At 36.0% G+C, this 17,208-nt stretch overlaps 1 protein-coding gene across 27 annotated transcripts in view; it reads left to right on the plus strand.

Annotated features, from left to right (window-relative positions):
- Positions 1 to 17,208, plus strand: part of Fxr1 (FMR1 autosomal homolog 1) — an 877,806-nt gene that overhangs the window by 179,269 nt on the left and 681,329 nt on the right. The gene's annotated exons all lie outside the window — the stretch shown is intronic.

Genomic DNA, 17,208 nt, shown 5'->3' on the forward strand with positions numbered 1-17,208 from the left:
CTAAGGGTTTATCAATTTTATTTAATCTTTCAAAGAACCAACTCTTCAAATTATTGATTCTTTTTATTTTTTTCTTAGTCTCCATTGCATTAATTTCTGCTCTGATTTTTATAATTTCCTCCCTCATATGAGCATTGGGCTTGTCTTTCTTTTCTTTTTCTAGAAGTTTGAGGTTCAACATTAGGTTGTTCATTTGAGCTTGCTCTGTTTTCTTGATATAAATTCACTGCTATGAATTTCCCTTGTAGGATGGCTTTCATTGCATAACATAAGTTATGGTATATTGTATTTGCATTATCATTTAATTTTAGAAACTAATTTCTTCTTTAATTTCATCTGTGACCCATCAGGAGGGTGTTATACAATTTCTATGTATTTATGTAGTTTTGGTGGTTTCTTTGCTATTGATTTCCAATTTCATTGCACTATGATCTGATAATATGTTTGGATAATTGAATTCTTTTGCATTTACTTAAGCATGTTCTATGAGACATTACATTATCTATTTGGAGAACATCCCAAGTGCAGCTGAGAAGAATGTATATTCTGTGTTGAGGGGTGGAACACTGTAGACATGTACTAAGTTCATTTGTTCACAGCTTTAGCTCACTTTTGATATTTCTTTGTTGAGTTTTTATCTAGTTGATCTTTGTGTTAGTGCCTATTTGATTTTTCATGTCCATTAATATTTGTTTTATATAGTTGGGTGTGCCAGTATTTTGCCTATATATTTATGATTGTTATCTGTTTTTTTTGGAGTTTTCCCCTAAGAAGTATGTAGTGACCCTCTTTGTCTCTTGTGATCAGTCTTGGGTTGAAGTTCATTTTGTCTGCATATAGAATAGCTACCCCTGCTTTTTTCCAGGTTCCTGTTGCATGCAATATTTTTTTCATCCTTTGACTTTAGTTTATGAATTTCTTTTTTGAATTATGTATGTTTTTGTATGCAGCACATTGTTAGACCTTATTTTTTGATCCATTCTACTAGTCTGTTTCTTTTGATTGGTGAATTGAGACCATTTATATTGATGGTTATAACTGATATGTATTGGCTTATCTTTATCATATTATTTTCCTTTTATTGGTTCCATGTCTTTCCCCTATGTTTAATTGCTTATCTTGCTTGGTGGATTGTTTCTATTGGTGTTCCTGGGATGTTAGCCTTTTTAAAAATCTCTTTCTAAAATATCCTTCAGAAGATTTTGGAGGGCTGATTTGGTGGTCATGAATTTCTTCAGTTGTTCTTTGTCATGAAAGTGTTTTATTTCTACATTGATTTTGTAAGATGGTTTTTCAGTATACATCAGTCTGGATTGGAGGTTGTTTTCTTTCAGGATTTTAAATACTTCACTCAAAGTCCTCCTTGACTTACTGGTTTGTGTTGAGAAATCTGCTGTGATTCTGATATGTTTTCCTTTATAGATGATTTGTTTCTTTTCTCTAACAGCTTTTTTTTTCTCTCATTGGGAATTGTAGCTTTATTTATTTATTTATTGTATTAAATTCTTTTATTGGTACATTATAGGTATACAACACAATTACATTTCTCACTGGGAATTGTACCTTTATATAATGCATCTTGGTTCTTATTTTTTCCCCATTCTTAGCCCTCCCTTCACGCCCTCCACCCTTCCCTATTTACAAAGACTTTATTTCCATTTTTTCCATTTCTCATCATGTTTTCCTTTCCCTTCTTTCCTTTCCCCTGTGCCTCCCACTACCCCTACCCCTTTGGACATTTTATTCCTATTTTACATTATCGATTATTCATTCTAATAATTGGTACATTTTAGGTATACAATATAATGACATTCATCATTGGAAATTTGCACCTTTATGTAGTCTCTCTTGGTCTCTAACAGCTTTTAATATTCAGTTCTTGTGCTCAATTTCTGGAATCTTGAAAAAGTTTTCTGCCATTACTTCTATGAACATGATTTTTATATAGTTTGCACTGTCTCCTACTTTTTCATTGATTCTGATCAATCTTATGTTGTTTTTCTTTGTATCATCTTGCAGCTGTTGGATTGATTTTCATAGTCCTTTCCTATTTTTTTTAGAAATCTTTCTTTTTATGATCACTAACTGAAATCCTGTCTTCTAGATCTGATATTCTGTTCAATCAGTTGCATATACTTTCAATGGACCATTTATTCTCCTGGATATTTGTTTGAATCTGTTTCATGTATTCTATGGATTCCTATGTTGGGCATTCATGGTTTCCTTCATTGTCCTAAGCTTCTCTATTTGTGTTATCTGTGTCTACTCTAGGTTCACTGAGCAAGTCCTTCATTTTGATCATTTCTTTTCTACCTGAGAGATTATTTCTGGTTTGATTTTCTCTAAAGCCTTATTTATCTGATTTTTTTCTTCTGCTGCTACCATTTCAGAAATTTTAGGTGGATGGCTTCTGTTTTCCTCTATTTTATTTTCCCCTGGACTTATCTTGGGTGGGCTGGCAGTCGGGGGGGGGCATTTTGCTTCTGTGTCTTGTCATTTTCTATTTTTAAAATTTTAACTTGTTTTCTGTGTTGATGCTTATAAATTGTTGATGCTGATGTAAGTAGCTTTATCACTGGTATCAAGGCTTCCCTAGGAAATGTCTATTCTTTAGAGATATGTTCCAGGTACAGCTGGATCTTGGCTTTTCTGTCTGTCCCAGTATCCTACTTTCCCAATTTATCAGGGATGAGAAGTTGTTATCTATTTCATTCAGCACTCAGTCCTTTGGTACTGGACCATGGTGATGATTATGACCCCAGAAAATCACAGTGTTATCACAAAAGGGAGAACAATTGATTACAATAGGTATGACACCCTGGCTAAAGTAGTGCAATTAGCCATAACAATAGCATCAGGCACAGCTTAAAAACCAATAAACTGTGGTAACTATTAATTTGGTAACTTTAACCATGGGAACAAGATCTACAGTTATGTAACAAGATCTAACATATATCAGGAACTTGTATGCCATATTTCCCCTTAGCAGAGTGATTTTACCCTGTGTGTGTGTGGTAATTTAAGAGGAATTGGGAGAAATAGAGAGAAAAATGAAGTGAAATGTAGTAGAAGCAAGGCTGAAGGACAAAGGATGATCACCCAAGCTTTTGGAAACTGGAGAAGAGGATAGAAGAGAAAGAATGATGGAAAAAGCAAAGAAGAGGATAGAAGAGAAAGAATGATGGAAAAAGCAAAGGTAAATTGAAGTGAACCAAAAAGAATAGATATAATATTCACTCACATGAAAAAAATCAAGAGACAGTTGAGGAAAGAGAGAAAAAAGATGACCAAAACAAACAATAAAAGTAAAACCCCAAACAACCACAGCAAAAAAAAAAAAAAAAAAAAAGAGAAGACAGAAAGAGGAAATCAAAACAAACAATCAAAGAAACCCAATACAATTCCCCTGGTGCCCTCAGCTCTGTGGTAGTGTCCAAGTTAGAGCCCAAATCTATCCTGGGCAACACCACCACATCTGCAATAGGAGTAGTGCTGAATGTAGGGCTGATGTTTGCCTCCAGTATGGGGCCCAGGGGCAGAGTATTCAGTTAGCAACTTTCTGTATGTCCCTTGGTGGCCTGCCCACATCTCCTTACCTTGTTTGTCTCTGTGTTGCTCTCTCAGTTGCTGTGGCACTGTCAGAGACAGCCCAAGTCTGCTCCCAGTCCCTTATCTAATTTTCTATATTGTTTGCCTCTAAATTTTTAAAGAAATTTGCCTTTAATTATTCATATCTAGCATGTTACTTTAATATATATGTATATTTGCACATATACACATACAGATACACATGTGCACCCACGTAAGTAGGTACACATTATAAGCATATAAATTCAATTTTTCTTTGGTATCCTTTGAAGGATTGGTTCCAAGATATCCTCAAGGATATCCAAGTTTCTGAAAGCTCAAGTTCCCTTTATAAAATGGCACAATATTTGCATATAACCTACACACACCCTCTCATTTACTTGAAATCATTTCTTTTCTTTTTTGTTTCGTTTTTTTAAACAGGGTCTCACTATGTAGTCCAGCCTGGCCTCAAAATCACTGTGACCCTCCTGCCTCAGCCTTCTGAATGCTGGGATTACAGGCACGTGCTACCACCCCCAACTCAATACCTATTTCTTCAGGGTTTTTAATCATGAAAGATGTTTAATTCTGTCAAAGGGTTTTTCTTCATCAATTGAGATGATCATGTGATTTTTAAATCCTTGATTCTATTTATGTGGTGTATTACACTTACTGATCTGCATATGTTGAATCACCTTTACTTAAACATCTATAGAATGAAATCAACTTGATCATGGCATATGATCTGTTTAATGTGTTGTTGAATTGAGTTTGCAAGTATGTTATTAAAGATTTTTGTATCTATGCTCACCAAGGATACTGGTCTATAGATTTCTTTTTTTTTTTTTGGTACGGGGATTGAACTCAGGTCCTTGCACTTGTGCAGCAGGTGGCAAAACCACTGAGCTAAATCCCCAGCCCCAAGATTTCTTTTTTTTTCAAATGTCCTTGTGCAATTTTATTTCCTTGTGCAGTTTTGATATCAAGGTGATGTTGCAGTGAGTTTGGAACTGTTCCTTCCATTTCTATTTTATGGAATATTTTGAGGAGCATTGAAATTAGTTCTTTAAATATCTGGTAAAAATCAGCAATGAAGCCATCTGGTTTGGGCTTTTCTTTGTTGGGAGACTTTTTCTTACTGCTTCAATCTTATTGATTATTATTGACCTGTTTAGTTGTTTTAAATATTCTTTTTGGTAGGTCACATTTGTCTGGAAATATCCATTTCTTATAGATTCCTTTTTATTAGAATGTAAGTTTTAAAAATAGTTCCAAATGATCCTCTGGATTTAGTGATGTCTGTTGCACTGATTTGATGATGTTGTACTGATTTGAGTATTTTCTTTCATTTGATTAGTTTGGCAGAGGGTTTACTGACCTTGTTTATCTTTTCAAAGAACCAACTCAGTTTCATTGATCATGTATATTATTCTTTTAGTGCCTATTTCATTAATTTCAACTCTGATCTTCATTCTTTTTTTCTGTTGGGTTTGCTTTTGGTTTTATCATCTGTTGGTCTGTTTCTGTTGTTTTATTTTTGAAATCCTTACTCTTGTTATTAAAATCTGTAGTTTCTACATGCTCTCCAGAGAATATTTTCTTTAGTTTCTGATGGGCATTTATATTAGAAAAATATCAGTTTATGCTTGCATCAGCATGTTATTGGAATAATTGTGTCTCTTCAGTTCCTTGAGACTGTGAAAACCCCTCCTTACCTTTTCTTCTACTTAGTTGCTGTTTTCTGAGAAATTTCTTGGCCTTTTGTCCTCACTACTCATGAATAGTGACAGAATACATGAGACTCCTGCAATGAAAACAATGGGCAAATTATCAAACACAAAAATAGCAATAGCCATAGTATCACCATTTTCTTCTGCCAGTCCTCAAACCTCAAATCCTACAGGGCAACATGACAAGTAGTTAGGAAATACCTGCATATGTAGTGGTTTATATTATAGAAGAGGAATTGTACATTAAAGGATTTATTTATTTATTTATTTATTTTTGGCACTGGGGATTGAACTTGGGACCTTGCGCTTGCAAGGAGGAATTCAAAATTTTTATAGTGGGCTGCAAACAGATTCCATTTGCTACAAAGGGAGTGAGTACCTTTATTAAACTGGATACTAAACAGATCTATCTGCCTTTTGCTCTGGGGTGATATACTATCTTTCTCTTCAAAAGCTGTTCATTACTTAATTATCCTTGAAAAGATAGAGCTACCAATGCTTCTATTCATAAGAACAAATATGCAACTGGAACAAATCCCAGAAAACATCAGGGTTTAACTGAGAAAACTAGGAGACTTATTTAAGTTTCAATATTGAATCATTAGTTAAGGTATACAAAGTTGCACAAACTCCACCTAATCTTGCAAGGAGGCCATCTAGGGCAATTTTATCATCTATAATAACCTTGGCTATTGAATTGAAATTGATATGAATACAGGACCAAGATAGTATAATTAATTATTTCAACTAATGTCAGGAATAAATTTTTAATTGAATGACTCCCATTATAGGAAAAACTGCTTGTAAGATGAGTAATAGTCAGAAATAGCCAGTAAAGCAACCATTATTGTAGAGAGATCTCTTCAATCATCCAGTTATATGATCTTTCAGTGGTATTTCCTTACGTACTTAAAAGTGGAAATCTCTGTAGTAAGAGGCATGTTAATGTTGGGTTTCACATAAGAAGTATAGTGCTGGGACACAAATGGGTTCTATGGAGGGAAACTGTTGTTTACATCTGTTGCCTCTGGTGGTAGAGGAGGGAAATGTTTCCAGCAGAGTTATAGCTATTACTTTTTCATGTATAGCGCATATTCAGGTAGGGCCAGGTCAACAGTGATCTTGAGTATACCTTTTCTATTTGACAAGAAAGATTTTTTTGGGTCCTTAGTGCCTTGTTTGTTATTAAGTCTGAATTGGTCCAACCCCAGAATGGGAATATCATGCCAGAGAGTCATAATGCCTCCATGGGCAAGAAGTTCAAGATTCATACAACAAGGTAATAGTTGGCCTTAAAAAAATCTGGCATCTGTGTCAAGGAGGCAAAGAGTCTTTAGGGAGTATCTGTGGGTACAGGCTGTCTCCTTTGCCTGAGGCTCCAAAAATCATCCATTGCAGAGATTTATAGCTCGTGAATCCATTAGGGTGGTAAAATTTCAAGGGACGAGAGTTTGCAACAGCTCTTTTAGTCTTTGGTCTCAGCCTCTGGGCTTTATTATGAGGAGATGAAGAGAGGATATTGCCATTCTAGAGGCCAGCAGCCAAATTATGAGATACAGAAGGCCTTGACCAAAAGGACTGTGGGTGTGGTGCTGGCAACTTAGACTACTTCTGGCTTAGGCCCAAGTTAAAAGTGCAGTATAAGTCTTCAAGCTTATTTCAGTGTCAAGCCTTCAGGGTAGATAAAAGATGTGTACTGGGGCCAGCAGAGAAAGAAATCTTGTACAGATTGCATTTTGAAATGCTTTAGTGAGCTTCTTAATCATGTTAGACCTTTAAATTTCTATTACGTGGTATTTCAGTTACAAAAGATGCTTTTATACTTTTTTGAATTGTTTAAACATTTACTGGCACATGGGAAGCAGTTTCACTGTTCAGTGGTATTAGTCCCAGAGGAGGCCTCTGAACACCTTGCCCACAACAGTCTGGGCTGTGCCAGTTTCCTCCCTCCCTCCTCCTCCCTCTCTCCCTGTCTCCTTCTCTCACTCCCCTTTACCCCATCCATTTTAGGTCATACCTAGGTCACAAGGTTGTTGGTTGAAGCACTTCCCATGTCCAAATTGGTCCTTGATTCTTGCTGATTCTGCCTTCTGATTATTTCTCCACTCTATTTTCTCCTGGTCATTCCCATGGTCCTTCCTTAATTTACGCTCTCATCTAAACTATCTAATAATTCCCAAGATTGTCTTTCCCTATTCTTTTATCTACTCTGAAACCTGAGTGATCTTTCTAAATATATATATTTGATGGTTTTACTTTTCTGCATACAATTATGCAGTGGTTTCAAGTCAATGGAAGGATGAGACTTCACCTAGCCCTGTTCCTTTTTCCAACTGATTTACTGCTGTGGTACCCTACTTTGTTCTGTTAATTTTGTCTGCAAACAATGGATTTGAACTAGAGTTTGACTTTTGAAGATAGGGCACTAGTTTACATTTCTGTACATTAAAAGGAGAAAAGAGAAATATTTTGGATTATCTGAAACAATTCACAAGTTTGGTAAAGGGAATCCAGAATAAATATGACTAATATTTTTAGAACTGTACGAAAGACGTAATAGTTTGACAAATATTTATTTCTTCTGTTTTTGTATATGTTTTAATGAAAAATATTGCTAAGGTATAATATTAAAATGACAAGAAATCGAGATTGTCCTTTCTGGGAAAGTCAACATTTATGATTATCAAACCCAAAGACAGATTAGTTATTTAAGGCAATTTAGTCTTCCTGCAACTCCAAACTTGATTTGTTAATGATTTATCAAAAAAGAATTCATAATATTCTGATGTCTTCTAGGATTTCTTAATTAGGACTTACATAATTTTCTGTTTTATGGATTCCATTTGTTTCCTATGTTGGGATTCCATCATGTTCCTCAGATCCTTTATTTTTTTATCTGTGTCCTCTCTAGATTTATTAATTATGTCTTGCACCATGAGCAAAATCTTTGCTGTTATTTGAGTAATTATTTCCGATTTCATTTTTCCCAGATCCTCTTTTGTTGCCAGTTCAGGAGTCCAGGTGGTTGAGTATCAGATTGTTCCATCTCATTTCCCTTTGGGGTTGCTGTAGGTGATCCAGAAGTCTGTTTTTGAGACTTATTTACGTGTCTTCTCATTTCCACGGGAGGGGGTGCTTCTGGCGCCCATGCGGTTCACCTTCTCTGCCCTAGGAGCTTGGGATGGCAGCAGGGGAGCTTCCTTCCGGGTTCTGGGACCTGCTCAGCTTCTCTGTCCTAGGAGCCTGGGATGGAGGCAGGGAGCTTCCTGAGGACTTACATAATTTTGATATTGCATATATTTAGACTAATAAGATTTATAATTTCTAACTTTATGATCAAAATTTGATGCAGTTCAAAATTTCACAGTAAAATACAGCTTTCAATTATAAATATAACCCAATTGATTCTCTTAAAATATATTTAAATATATGATACATTTACATATTTCAAAATCAAAATATGTGAAGACTTACATGATGAGGTTGCTTTCTCTACTATATTGCACTGGCTCAGGCCCTTTCCCAAGTTCTGCTGTCAGGAAGCCAGGAATATTAGTTTCCTGTGCATCTTTCCAGATTTTCTCTATGTGTACACACCTGTAAATAAAAACACATATTTTTAGTTTTTATTAATTTCTAATGCAAATAGTAGTATCCCAGTCTGTATGTTGACAGTATTTTTCTGCACAGGAAAAGCAGGGACTAAATTATATTATTATTATTATTGTTATTATTATTATTATTTTTTTGGTGCCAGAGATCGAACTCAGGACCTTGTGCTTGCAAGTCAGGCAGCAGGACCACTGAGCTAAATCCTCAGCCCAGGGACTAAATTATAAATACAATGTTTCACGGATGTATTAAGGATTTTTAGGGGTTTTTTTTTGTACTGGGGATTGAACTCAGGACCTTGCACTTGTGAGGCAGGCACTGGAATCACTGAGCTAAATCTCTGGCCCTAGGTTATGTATTCTTGGCTTGTACTTATTTACTTAAGGATTATATGAGGCAAATATTAAATTTGAAGTTGAACTCTCCCAGCCTCTGAGCAGGCTTCTGAGATCCACCCCCCTGCTGCCCTGCAAATGTACTTATATTCCCTGAATAGAAATTAAGTCTATTTTAAATATATTTTTAATATTTAATACTATAAATTTTTTAAATATTAGACTACAGAAACATAATTGAGAAGATAAAACTACAACTAAGAACAATATTAAATAGCAGTATGCATTTCTCGCATTAAAAGTGAATGAAATATATATAATTTGTGGCACAGTGCAACTGTGCAATTGAGAATGTTCAATTTTTAAGCATGTAAGGTTGAATTTTATAAGTCTTGCAATCACTGCCATCCCAACCTGTACAACTGTTGAGGTATAGAGAGGTCCTGTTTGCTTACCTAGAACTGCTTTAGGCAATGATGTGCCCTGTATCAAGCCTCTGCTGGGGTTACCAGCCACCTGGTGGGTTCTTCTCTCAGGCCAGAAAGAATTACAAGGCAGAGAGTCAGAAGAGGACTGAGGAAAAGTATTTATTGTAGAGTAAAAGTAGAAAGCAGCTTTTATTGTAAAGCAGAAGCAAAAGCTCCCAGGCAAATGAACCTGGGAGAGGCCCAAAAAGCATTGGCAAAAGGACTCTTTTGTATAGGGGTTTTTATACACAAAAATGTCTATATCTCAACCACATTGAGATCAATCTATGAGACACAATCAGAAGAGTTTGACATAGAAGCAGGCATGTAGGAGCTCGGGTATATAGCAGGTCTTTACAGGGGTATGAATATCTTGTTGCTGGTAAGAAAATTCTGCCTATCTAATGAGGCCTTTACTGAGTCTCCAAATATACTGACCTTGTGTCATCAACGTGTCCGTCACTGAATCTTTCTGTCTCCCTCTTTGGCTTGGCTCTTCCCGGGCTGCCTGTCCTGTCTGTGGACGTCTTTTTACCAGATCACTTCCTCCACTCCCCTGGCCTCATGGACCAGTGTTTCTCTGAGTCATCCTTTCATTTTCCTACAAGGCCTTGCATGTCGTCAACATCCTGCTTCATCTATAAATGAGACCCCTTTCCACTGTACCTTCCATGGCAAGTTGTTCAGTTGTACAATCATGAAATGGGAAAAATGCCTCACAATCAGTACAATGTTATGTGAATACTACTGTAGCCATGACTTTGTTGGAGCAGCTTTCTTTAGTACTTCTTTAAATACTTCTGCTCAGTAGTGGGATAATTAGGGGAAAAAAGCCTGCAGGTTGGCATTGTAGTTTGTTTTGAAGTTAGTAATATGTGTTTTGTTGTTTTACAGTTTTTCTTTGAGACAAATCCTGATTGTTGTTTGCTTTAATTTAAGATGGAGAGTAAGTCACCCTCTAATGATGAGTAAAGACACAGGTGGAAATAAAGATTTTAATACTCACAGGTCCTGTTGGCGATGCCTGGAGGGGACAAACACACACACACACACACACACACACACACACACATCAGGAGTTCATGGAGAAGGGATGGAGAAGGAGAGAGGGAGAGTGGGTGAGAAAGTTGTGTGCTGGTGCCTTGATTGGTTCTGGGGCATTATCCAAACAGTTTCCCTTGGGACGTTTTAGTTGGTGGGTTTAAAGTACACAAGTACAAGTTTCTGGAAGTCACTTTGTGACTGAGAGGTAGTCATGGTGGCATATATGCTCAGTTCATGCAGTGTGTGAGGAAAAGTAGTGCAAACCAAGTATACTGTGTCTAGCTTTCCCTTAGGGAGGTGATCACTAGGGAGCAGTTGTATAAGGTAGATTTCTGGATTGACCACATTAATGCACTGTGGTTACTTTCAGTGTGGAACTGAAACTATGTCAAGGTTACTGAGCCCTGCTTCTGGTATGAGGAAATATAGCTTATAGTGCATTTAAAATGGATGCTGAAACCATATAAAATTATAAATTACATACATTAATAATTTTTGGTAGTATTTTAGTGGCATATGTACCTAGTTTTGTAGATTTTGACTTATTGTAAGCATCTGGTAGGTACTCAAAAATGTTTAGGTTGTTCCCAAAGACTACTCGGCCTATAGGGCATGATACAAAAACCTCATGCATGCTAATGGAATCTACTTCATTGGATCCTCTCCTTCTAGACAAACTCAGTCACCTAGGTCAGAGCTTCTCAAGTTGAGTGAGCATTAGCATCATATGGAGGACTTGTTGGGCACTGCTCATTATTACATTTTAATATATTCAGGGTGAAAGTCTCAGAACTGTATTTTTAACAGCTTCCCTGGTGATGCTGAAGGCTCAGGACCACACATTGAGAACCATGATCAAAAACCTAGGGCAGGGAGTCCTAAATTATATTCTTTTTTTAATTTTTAGATTTTTAAAATTCATACATGTTTGCAGTACAATATGATTACACTCACCACAGGTAGTTATCCATGTACATAACTCATTTTTTTTTTTGGTAGTGGGGATTGAATTCAGTACCTTATACCTGTGAGGCAGGTGCAGTGCTGCTGAACTAAATCCCTGGCCCCATAACACATCTTCATTGTTTTTTCATCCCCTTTCCCTTCCCTCTTCCCACCTCCCTCCATCTCTTGGTCCCCTTCACTTTTGTACAAGATCTGCAATATCTCTCTGTTTCCTGTTACCTTTTATTTTTTTCCTCTATTTTTCTCTATTTGCATTTTGGGTTTCTCATATAAATCACACCCTATTTAAGCTTGTATGTATTTTTTTACTTCTTCTGTTCCTATACATGTCCCTTTTATTTCTTTTTCTTGCCTGATTGCTCTGGCTACTGATTGGAGTACTATATTGAAAAGGAGTAGTGATAGTAGACATCTTTGTCTTATTCTTTATTTTAGAGGAAAGGCTTTCAGCTTTTCCCCATTTTAAATGATGTTTGCAGTAGGTATGTCTTAAATGGCTTTTAGCAGATTGAGATAAGTTGCTTCTATACTTATTTTCAGGATTTTTGTCATGAATGGATGTTCAATTCTGTCAGACACATTTTCTGCATCTATTGAGATGATTAATTGATTTTTTTTTCTTGTTTCTGTTTATGTGACATATTCCATTTATTATTTTGTGTATGCTGACATCCTTGCATCCCTGGGATGAATTCTACATGGTCATGATGTATGACCTTTTTTTTTTCTTTTGCTTAAATTCTTTTATTAGTACATTTTAGGTATACAATACATTTACATTTATCATTGGGTGCTTTTTCCTGTACATGATGTATCTTGGTTCTTATTTTTTCCCCATTACCCGTGTGCCCTTCACCCCCTCCACCCTTCCCTATTTACATAGACTTTGTTTCCATTTTTGTCTTTTCTCATAATTTTTCCTTTCCTTCCTTTCCCCTTCCCCTTCCCCTCCTACTTTCCCTACCCCTTTTGACCTTTTCTTCCTATTTCAAATTATCAATTATTTGTTTTAATCATTTTAGTCCTTATTTACACTTTCAGTTTCTCACACTAGAGATACTATTCGGTATTTACACATGTGAGTCCTATTTATTTCACTTAAGAGTATGGCCTCAATATGCATCCATTTAGCTATAAATGTCTCTAGTTTCTTGTTTTTATGGCTGAGTAGTACTCCATTTTATAAAAAAAACTACATCTTCTTTATCCAGTTTCCAGTTGATGGGCAATTGGGCTGTTTCCAAGTTTCTTGATAGCAGTCATTCTTTCTGGGATGAGGTGGAATCTCAGTGTTGTTTTCATTTGCATCTCTTGAATGAACAGTGATGTTGAACATTTTTTCATATGCTTATTTGCTGCTTTTACTTCTTTGTCTGAGAAATGTCTGTTCATTTCAGATGCTCATTTTTGAATTGCCCATCTTTAAATTTGGGGGGTCTGATTTTTTAATTTCTTTATATATTCTAGATAGTAGTCCTTTGTCTGAGGTACAGCTGATGAAAAGTTTTTCCCCACATTGTAGGTTGTTTCTTAGCTCTGTTGGTGGTTTCTCTTGCAGTGCAGAACCTTTTTAATAAGTTGAGATTCCAGTTGTTGATTCTTTGTGCTAGTTCCCATGCAACTGAGGTTTTGTTCATGAAGTCTTTTCCTATGCCAATGTCTTCAAGAGTTCTACCTAACTTATCTTCCAGCAAGTTTAGTGTTTCTGTCTTAATATTTAGATATTTAATCCACTTTGATCTTAGTTTAGTGCATTGTGATAGGTATGGGTCTAGTTTTAATGTTTGGCAGGTTGAAATCTAGTTTTTCCAACACCATTTATAAAATAGGCTATCTTTCCTCCAATGAGGGTGGTTGGCTCCTTTGTCAAAGATGAGATGGCTGAGTATGTCTGGAGTTGTTTCTGCATCTTCTAATCTATTCCACTGATCCTTGGGTCTGTTTCTTTGCCAGTACCATGCTGTTTTCATCACAGTAGCTTTGTAGTATAGTTTCAAGTTGGGGATCGTGGTACCCCCAGCCATGTCTCTGTTGCCTAGAATTGCTTTTGCTATTCTAGGTCTCTTCATGTTCCAAATGAATTTTTGGATTGTTTTTTCTAATTCTATGAAGTATATTGTTAGAATTTCAATTGGCATTGCATTAAATCTATATAGTAGTTTTGAAAGTATGGCCATTTTCACTATATTGGTTCTTCCTATCCAGTAACAAGGGATGCCTTTCCATTTTCCTATATCCTCCTCAATCTCCTTTTTCAGAGTCCTTTAGTTTTCAGCGTAGAGGTCTTTTACTTCCTTTGTTAGACTGATTCCTAGATATTTCATTTTTTTGGATGCAATTGTAAAAAGAATCATTTCCCTAATTTCTCTCTCAATGAGTCTGTTATTTGTGTACAAGAAGGCTATTGTTCTGTGAGTGTTGACCTTATATCCAGGTACTCTACTGAATCTGTCAATTTAGTCCAGAAGTCTTTTGGACAAGTTTTTTGGATCTTCTATGTAAAGAATCATATTGTCAGCAAATAATGACAGTTTAACTTCTTCCTTTCCTATCTTTATTCTTTTTATTTTTCTCTTTTCTAATTGCTGTGGCTAATGTTTCCACAACTATATTGAACAGGAGTGGTGATAGTGGGCATCCTTGTCTTGTTCCTGATTTTAGCGTGAAAGTTTTTAGTTTTTGACCATTTGGTATGATGTTGGCTGTTGGTTTTCATAGATAGCCTTAATCAGGTTGAGATAAAGACCTTCTATTCCAAATTTCTGTAGAGTTTTTTTTAATCATGAATGGGTGTTGGATTTTGTTGAATGCCTTTTCTGCATCTATTGAGGTGATCATATGGTTTTTTTCCTCGACTCTGTTAATATAGTATATTACATTTATTGATTTACATATGTTGAATCATCCTTGCATCCCCGGGATAAATCCAACTTGGTCAGGGTGTATGATCTTCTTGATGACCCTATCTATTCTGTTTGCCAGTATCTTGTTGAGATTTCTGCATATATGTTCATTTTGGAGATTGGCCTGTAGTTCTCTTTTTGGGTTGGATCTTTCCCTGGTTTTGGAATCAAAGTCACACTTGCTTCCAGGAATGAATTTGGAAGCCTTGCTTCCCTTTCAATTTCCTTGATGAGTTGGAAGAGTAATGGTGACAGTTCTTCTTTAAATGTCTTGTAGAATTCAGCAGTGAAGCCGTCAGGACCTGGGCTTTTCTTTGTTGGTAAACTTTTTATTACATTTTCAATTTCACTCATTGTAATTGGGGTGTTTAGAATTTCTATATCTTCTTCATTTAACTTTGGCAATTTGTATGTATCTAGGAATCTGTCCATTTCTTCTGTTTTCCATTTTATTAGAGTACAGGTTCTCAAAGTAGGTATTGATGATTCTATGGATTTCTGCTGGGTCTGTTGTGACTTACCTTTTTCATTTTTAATTGCATGGATTTGAGCCTTTTCTTTCCTTTTTTTGATAAGATTGGCTAAAGGTTTATCGATTTTATTTATTCTTTCAAAAAGCAACTCTTTGATTCATTGATTTTTTTGTATCATTCTCTTAGTTTCAATTGCATTGATTTCTGTTCTGATCTTTATAATTTTCTCTCTTGCACGAGCTTTTGGTTTGTTATGCTCTTCTTTTTCTAGGAGCTTGAGGTTCTGCATTAGGTTATTTATCTGAGTTCTCTCTGTTTTCCTAATATGGGCATTCACTGCTATGAATTTCCCACCTAGAACTGCTTTCGTTGTGTCCCATAGATTCCTGAATGTTGTACTGGCATTATCATTTATTTGTAGAAACTGTCTAATTTCTTCTTTAATTTCCTCTGTGACCCATTGGTTGTTCAGTAGGGTGTTATTAGATTTCCATGTGTTTGTGGGGGTTTTGTGGTTTCTTATGTTATTGATCTCCAATTTTATTGCCCTATGGTCTGGTAATATACAGGGGGTAACTTCAATTATTTTACATTTACTTAGACATGTCCTATGGGCTAGCATGTGGTTTATTTTGGAGAATGACCCATGTGCAGCTGAAAAGAATGTGTATTCTGATTTTGTGGGGTGGAACACTCTATAAATATCTATTAAGTCCATTTGTTCAATAGCTTGCTTCTGTTCTAGAATTTTGTTGTTAATTTTTTGTCTAGATGATCTATCTACTTGTGACAGTGGGGTATTGAGGTCCCCCACTACAAGTGTATTAGTGCTTATTTGGTTTTTCATGTCCATTAATATTTATTTTGTTTAGTTGGGGGCATTCGTATTTGGTGCATATATATTTAGGATTGTCATCTCTTCCTCTTGAATTGTTCCCTTCAGAAGGATGTAATGACCATCTTTGTCTCTCTTAATTAGTTTTGGTTTGAAATCTACTTTGTCTGCAAATAAGATTGCTACCCCTGCTTTTTTCTGGGTTCCTGTTGCATGGAGAGCTGTTTTCCATCCTTTTACTTTCAGTCTATGAATTTCTTTTTCAGTTAGGTGTGTTTCTTGTATACAGCATATTGCTGGATTTTGCTTCTTAATCCATTCTGCCAGTCCATTTCTTTCTTTCTTTCTTTCTTTCTTTCTTTCTTTCTTTCTTTCTTTCTTTCTTTCTTTCTGTACTGGGGATTGAACTCGGGATCTTGTGCTTGCCAGGCAGGTGCCAGGACCACTGAGCTAAATCCCTGGCCCAGTCTATTTCTTTTGATTGGTGAATTTAGGCCATTAACATTGATGGTTATAATTGATAGATATTGACTCATCCTTGTCATGATGTTTTACTGTTGTTGGCTCATTTGTTTCTTATTGTTTCCCCTTTCTGTTTAGTTTCTTACCTTGCCTGGTGGCTTCCTTCTGTTGGGCCTCATGGAGTTGTAACCTTCATTGTCTTTTGCTAGGATATTGCTTAGAATTATTTGGAGTGCTGGTTTGGTGTTCATCAAATTTCTCAGGTGTTCTTTGTTGTGGAAGTATCTAATTTCTCCATCTATTTTGAAAGATAATTTTGCAGGATACAACAGTGTAGGTTGGAAGTTATTTTCTTTTAGGGCTTGAAATACTTTACTCTAGGCTCTCCTTGATTTGAAGGTTTGTGTTGAGAAGTCTGCTGTGATTCTGATGGGATTTCCTTTATAGGTGGTTTGTTTCTTTTCACTAACTGCTTGTAGGATTTTGTTCTTCTCTTGGGTTTCTGGGATCTTGACTATTATATGTCTAGGTGTAATTTCTTTTTGATCGTGGCTAGTTGATGTTCTCTATGCCTCACTTATCTGTATGTCCAATTCTCCACCTCTGTCTAGGAAGTTTTCTACTATTACTTCTGTGAACAGTTTTTTATGTCAATTGTACTTTCTCCTGTTTTTCTGTGGACTCCTATCAATCTTATGTTCTCCTTTGCATCATCTAGCAGCTACTGGATTTCTCGTGGTCCCTTACTGTTTTAATGAAATCTGTTTTCATGGTCCTTCACCACAATCATGTCTTCTATATCTGATATTCT

The sequence above is a fragment of the Heterocephalus glaber genome, unplaced genomic scaffold, assembly GCF_053883595.1.
Source record: "Heterocephalus glaber isolate CG9 unplaced genomic scaffold, H.glaber_assembly_v1.0 deba00001504, whole genome shotgun sequence".
Classification (NCBI taxonomy): domain Eukaryota; kingdom Metazoa; phylum Chordata; class Mammalia; order Rodentia; family Bathyergidae; genus Heterocephalus; species Heterocephalus glaber.